Source organism: Rousettus aegyptiacus, unplaced genomic scaffold, assembly GCF_014176215.1.
Source record: "Rousettus aegyptiacus isolate mRouAeg1 unplaced genomic scaffold, mRouAeg1.p scaffold_m13_p_1, whole genome shotgun sequence".
NCBI lineage: Eukaryota > Metazoa > Chordata > Mammalia > Chiroptera > Pteropodidae > Rousettus > Rousettus aegyptiacus.
The window spans coordinates 113,273,203-113,280,366 of record NW_023416284.1 but is presented as its reverse complement, the minus strand read 5'-3'; the positions used below and the strand labels follow the sequence as shown (position 1 = coordinate 113,280,366).

At 30.4% G+C, this 7,164-nt stretch overlaps 1 pseudogene; it reads left to right on the top strand.

The window, feature by feature from the left end:
* Positions 1 to 6,789: 6,789 nt before the first annotated feature.
* On the top strand, positions 6,790 to 6,908 carry LOC118605571 (annotated as a pseudogene).
* The last annotated feature ends 256 nt before the right edge of the window (positions 6,909 to 7,164 follow it).

The window sequence follows — 7,164 nt, the reverse complement described above, 5'->3', positions numbered from 1 at the left end:
ATTGCATTATCACACTTAAAAAATTAGTAATAATTTCTTAGCACATATCCAACTAGTTTCACATTTTCCTGTTTAACAACCTTCTTTAAAAATGTAGTTTGTTTAAATCAAATACACTGAATAAGTTAAATCAAATAAGATTCATGTATTGTGATTGGTTAATGTGCCTTTCAAATATCCATTTGATGTATAGTATCTTTCTGACTATTTTTATTTTTGTGTTAAATTTCGTTGAAGAAATTAGGTTCTTTCCCCTATAAAGTTTTCATGGTTTCTTATATTTCCCATATAAAGAATTAGACATTTCTCCAAGGAACCCAAATTCCTTTTGGTGTAAAATAGGACACATGAACTAATAGTGACACTTGCAATCCAAATGGAGAACTATATGGTTTTTAGTTCATCCTTCTGAACATGCCAAAACCTCTTCTGAAGATGCTATCCTAATGTACATTTGATTTATCACACAATCAACACACATCTATTTCAGAATAGCTATGAATCACTACCACCACCATATAATTACTGAAACATTTTAATATTTGTGATGTTTTTTTTTCTGTCCTTAATGTTTCACTAAGGATGTTCACTCAAATTATGTGTTTTAAAGTCATTAGAATAATTATTTTGTGTTTTTATGCCACCAACTAGATATACAGTTATGATCATTAATTTCATTTTACTTCCAAGTTGTAGGAATTACTTTTTCAAAGTTGTATTTTATAACTATAATATATTTACATGGTTTCCAATTTAAATCTATATCTAAAATATATTTTAAGAAATCTAGTGTTTATTGTTATCTTCACCTTAGGTCCTCTCTTCTATCAGTAACCATATTTTATGGTTTATTCATTTGCTAGTACATATAAACAAATTACACATACAAACTCATATATTTATATTTAATGATAGCATACTATGTGTATTTTTTTTTCACATTCCTTTTTTTTTTCTTAATGTATCCTGGTGATCACTCTGCTGCAGGTTGTGTTATCTGGAAAGCATAGTCTGAGATGGAGATTAACATGCAAGTGTTTTAGATAGTGCCACTGGGACTACCACCTACTGAAGAGAAGGGAAGGAAAGGATTGGGCAGGGGAGATGCTAGAGTTAGATGCAGCCTCAGTACAGGCTTCTGGCAACCCCATGTCAAGTTTGAAGCTGGACTGACCATTCTGAGTCATCAAAAGTTAGGATGAGGAAACCAGACTGTTATAGTAACTTGCTGACCTATCATTGGATGCAAACTGCCCCAGGAAAGAAGAGAAAATTTGGTTGAGGCTATTCTCTTAGACTGAAGTAATTCCCCCAAAATGTTTAAATAAAGTCTATCTGCCAGCAGTACCCTAGCAATGGGAAAAGGAGGCAAATCCTTCACTCCTAAAGTGAGATCTGGATGAATACCACAGCACTCTCCATAGTTATGTATGTAGATATTCCTAATTCCTTTTTGTAGTTCATGGTGGTACACCAGTTTATTTGAGTAGGGCTTTATAGATGGACATTTATGTTACTTCCAGTTAAAAGTAATTCTGATACATTAATTTTCAGCATAGCAAATGAGCTCCTGTGTACCACCTCCCTCCCCAAGATTTATACCGAAGCAGCTTAGTAGGAAACAAATAAATCATAGATACACATATAAATTTTATTAGATTAGTCATATGCCCATTAGAAATGAAAACATATATCCACACAAAAAAACATGAGTATTCCAAGTAGGAAAAAAAAATGGGAACAACCCAAAGGTTCATCAACTGATAAATAAATAAACAAAATATGGTATATTCATACAATGGAATATTGTTCAGCATTAAAAAGGATGAAGTGCTGATACATATTGCAACATGGAGAGACCTTAACAACATTATGCTGAATGAAAGAAGCCAGTCACAGAAGACCACATACTATATGTTGCTATTTTCATGACATGTTAATGATAAGCATTATCTGTGGAGCTGGAAAGCAAATTAGTGCTTGCCTAGTATTAGAGAATTGTTTCTTTTTTGGCTGATAAATTGGTTTTGGTAATGGTTGAACAACCCTGAATATACTAAAACCATACTCATTAAATGGTTAATTTTATGATGTGTGGATTATATCTCAATAAAGCTGTTTTAATAATAATTATATTAAAAAAAACCCTGTGGGATATCTCCTGGCATACAGATAGTTGTATTGAAGTGATGTGTGTGAATGTATGGAAGTGGGATAGGTGCTGTAGAGGTATTAGTGTATGGAACAGAACATGTCTGGCTTTGCTGAGAGAAGAAATAAACTGAAGCAAAACCATTGAAGTCATGTTCATATTTTTTTAGTACCATTACACAGGGACATTCTTCACCAGTTTCTGTAATGAAGAAATAACAACTAACAATGCCACTGATGCAAATGTCAATGGGATAAATTCTAAGCAGCGATAAATCCCTACCGACTTGAAAAGAACTTAGAAACATAGCTTCAGGTGTTTAGTATTCTTAGAATAATTGTTTGCTTCTGAATGTCAATATTTTGTTCTTATCCCCAAAAGGTTTATAGAAACTCTTGCCTGCTTTTTTCAAATCTCATCTGATATTTGTAAAATCACAAATATTTCGAGAGAAAATAGAACATCAAATGTCGAGATCCGAATGTGTTTCCATCTCTCTGGGACATTTCCCATCCAAGTCCTTGCTGCCTTGATAGTCTCCCATTGTCTGCAAACATATTTTTATCTAAATTTTATTCTGCTTAGTTATTTTCAAAAGACATTTTGTCTCTAATCAGTTACTTTGTCATTATCAGAAATACAAATCTGTTACTCTCTTCCTTTTGCAGAGTTTTATCTGGTTTAATATTGACATTATATTTTAACAGTACCTAGCCCCACAGATGCTAACCTATATGTTGACTTGGTTTGAATTAAAAAAATAAGCCCTCTGGTAAGACGAATTCTTAAAAATACACCTTTCTGGGCAGATAGTTTGGAGAAGAAAAATGTGGATAAAATTTCAGGCTCCACTCCACTCCATCAACTAGGATTTCTAGACATTGCACAATTAGTATGACTGTTTGTGGTGGCCCCGTGTTCACTACACAGTATGTGCTTTATAAACATTTACAGAATCAATATATGAATTTTATTCTCATCTGGGGAATTAGATTTAACTGGCTTTCTATTTTACTTCTACATATGGACTATGCGCACAGGAATCCCATAAACATTATAAAATATATATGGACAATGAATATGTCCAAATAAAATTGGTTGAGATGTTACCAAAATACTAAAGTATTGGTATTTTTAGGCACTGGTTTTATCATTATGTTGCTAAAGTCCCCTATTTAGGGTATGTACAGACTCATGTGTCAGTTAGCATTATACACAATTTGTTCTTATCTTCCATTACAGCTAAATGTTTGAAACATTGCATGTTAACATCTAAGTTTATCTGTGTGTGCTCAAAATAAAATCTTTCTACCAATTTCCATCTTTTTCTTGATTTATTATTTCCTAAGTTCCCCAGTTTTAAAATGATTTTTGAGAAACTAGTAAATACTAGGAATGTAAAAAATATTCATTGCATTGAATTTCCTACTTTTCTACTTCCCTTCTTTATGCTCTAAATGCAATTAATCAAAGTCATTAATTCCTTCACCACAATATCACTCACATTTTTTCTACTATTTTTGTCACTAGTAAGTATAGGACTTAATCACATTAGCTCTATTGTTATGAACTTGCATCTACTTCAGTCAGCTTAAAGCTAGTAGTGATCAACTTTGATTATATTATCAATGAATATACCAATAAAGGAATGCATTATATCCAAAGTAACATTTAGAATACAGATAAGAATAGATTCATCAGAGGACAACCATAAAGTGAATTTCAAATATGATGGTGAAGAGACTGTGAAAGTTCAAATTAAAAGATAAAAATCAAATTAATAAGTATTTATAGTACTTGAATTATTGAGAAAAAACTTATACTTCTGGCAGAGAGTTTGAGGATGATTGGAACATAAACCCTAAGACAACAAAAAATACAAGGTCCAGTTAAAACAAAAGGTCGCATGAGAAAAAAAAAATGTTGCTATAGTTCACTAATGGCTCATCTATGAAAAATTACCTTTTAATAATGTAAACATTAAACATTTTAGCCGAAACTATGGTGTCACTAAAATTGTAATTGCTATAATGCTGATTATTTGTATAGCCAAAAATTATTATGCACTGTATAAATGTAATCTTATATAAAAGAAAATCTACAAAAATGTGTGAAATTGAATAATTAATACACAATAGTGTGAATATGTTACTTAGAAGCTTGAAAGTCAATACCAGAATAAATTGATAGAAGAGTATGAAATTGTTTGAGCAGAGTTTGGTACTGGGAACTATTTATTCTATAGGCCATGTAAAAAATTTTTATTTAAAGAAAAGACAGATGGGTAATCAGGCTATGGATGATTAATTGGTACTAGACTAACCTTACTGCCATAAACAATTCAAAATTATACATATGTGTGTATATATATTATATATGTAAAATATAACATATATGTACATACACACACACATATATATAGGTGTGTGGGAAATATATATATATATATATATAGTGTTGGAAAACATACAACAAAGTAATAATACAATAAGCCAGTATTGAATAAAAAAATTATTAGACATGGATGGAACTGTGAACCATTATCAATATAAAAATGAGTCAAAGGAAACAGATCAAGAAATCATAGAGATTATGTAATCAGAATACATGTACATTAAAACAGTAAAAATTTGTCTAAGGACTGAAAGAAAACATGAACTTGGAGAGAAGAAAAGTGAAAACTATAAAAAAGTAAAGATAATCGACAAAAAAGTTAACTATAAGAAAAGAAACGGTAGAAATTCTAAAGGTAAAAATATAATATCTGGACTGTATTGGCTTACTGACAGGTTAAACACTACAAGAGAAAAGGTCTTTGAACTTGAATACACAGGAATAGAAACTACACTGAAGAAAGGTTTAAAAGATGGGGGAGGGGGAATGAACAGAAATTCAGTGAACCGGTGGGACAATAACAAGGGATAATTGGAGTTCCAGAATGTGGTGATAGAAGGAAAGACAAAAAAAACTTTGGAAAAATAATGAGCAAAATTGTCTGAATTTGATGAAAAATATTAACCCGTAAATCCAATATCTTAGTAAAGCCTAATAAATAGAGAATTATCACTGACTTTTCATCAGAAACAATGTAAACCAGAAGACAATGGAACAAGACATTACAAGTGTGAAAATAAAATAATTTTTAAAAATTTCAACACAAAAATTTAAATTCAACAAAAATATAATTTAAAATATTGCAAATTAATTATATTTTAGGCAAAACAAAATAAGGAAATTGAACACAATCAGACCTACTCTACAAGACATGTTTAAGGAAGTTCTTTAAGTTGTAGGAAAATGATACTACATGGAAATTTAGAACTGAAAAGAGAATGAAGTGTGCCAGAATGGGATTGAGAAACAGTAACACAATGATGAAGATCACTTAGAAAATAAAACATCATAGTATTAGCAGAGAGGGAAGGTCTTATGGCAGGTTAACAGGGATATTTTTGTAAGTTAAATATATATTTATAAAATAGATTGCTCCACACAAACACATCTTCAATGTTTGTCCTCTAAGTGTTTAGTTTAATTCATGATTTAAATAATATTTTAGCAATAAAAGCTTTTGTTTAAAGAAAATTTTCTGTAGAAAGCCAATATATAAAATAGATAAAAGTAAAGTTATCCCTTTTTTAATGTGGGAGAAGAAGCTCCACTCACAGTCTTTCTCTTCCTGCTCAACAAATTTCCCTCAGTAATTCTGAGAAACACAGGATAATAAAATCACATATTATGAAAATCATTTATTTATTCAATTAGTAGTGCTGTCTTTAAAGAATCTTTATTTTTCCTATTTCTTAAAAATGTATCAAATTGCTACACTATACTTTATATAGGACCTTCAAAAACAAATAAAATAATTGATAAAACAACCTATAATAGAGGAAACTGTTGTTTTTGTAAAACCAACTATTTCTTAATTGATTCCAAATCAATTTTATTGGCTTGCAAAGTTCCCTAATCTAAAAATTTCCCTTGAATTTGGCCAAATTTGTTACATTAGGTACACTGGTGAACCACTAAAAACATAAAAATATAAATAAAAAGAACATGAACTATTGATTCAAAAGAATGAGAAACTAGCCTTGAAAATAACACCTAATAGCAAATTAACCAATAATTCATATACTCTTTAAGTAACAGTGTCTTTACTCTGTCAGGAAGATTAAAAATGATCACTTTCCTTTCTTTCATAATCTTTTTACATAACATCAATTAATTAAGCACATAATTTTCAAATATTCAAATCATATGTTTGTATTTGTTATTTATTTATAAATTTTAAATATTTTATATGCAGTCTAAACTATAGCTTTGAAGACCTTCTGTCTAAACTTTGGGTAACTGCTATGAAACCTTGTTTATGCAGTATGTATAATTCACTGACTTCGACTCTATTTAAAGGAGTGAAAGCAAAAGCCATTCATCACAAGCCAGAGATAGAATTAATTAATACAGAGGTTAAAAAATGAAACATACAGTATTGAATATGTATTTAGGACTTTCAGACAACTCAAATTTGCAGTTAAAAAAATAAGAATTCTGTTACTGTTAATGCACAATAAGTCATACTATTGTTGCTATGTGGTGGCATACTAGATTGACATTTTACATCGTCTAGAAATAACTGTGTCTACAGCTATACTACCCTGAACAAACCTGATCCCATCTGATCTCGGAAGTTAAACAGGGTTGGGCCTGGTTAGTACTTAAATGGGAGACCACCTAGGTAGACCAGGTGCTATAGGTGTAAAAAAATTTTTAAATATAAGGAATTGCAAGCTGACAAGTTCCTTGCCATCTGCAAGATCAACAAAGGATTGCCTCACCTAAAAAATAAATAAATAAATATAAATAAATAAATAGATAAATAAATGATAAATAAATAAATAGAAGAAATAGCTGGGGCTCATTATTTCATTATTCGTCTCAAATAAAAATAAGAACTGGAAATTGCAGGAGCTTATGTAAGTACAATATTTTCCTTATTGGAAAGAAGATAACAT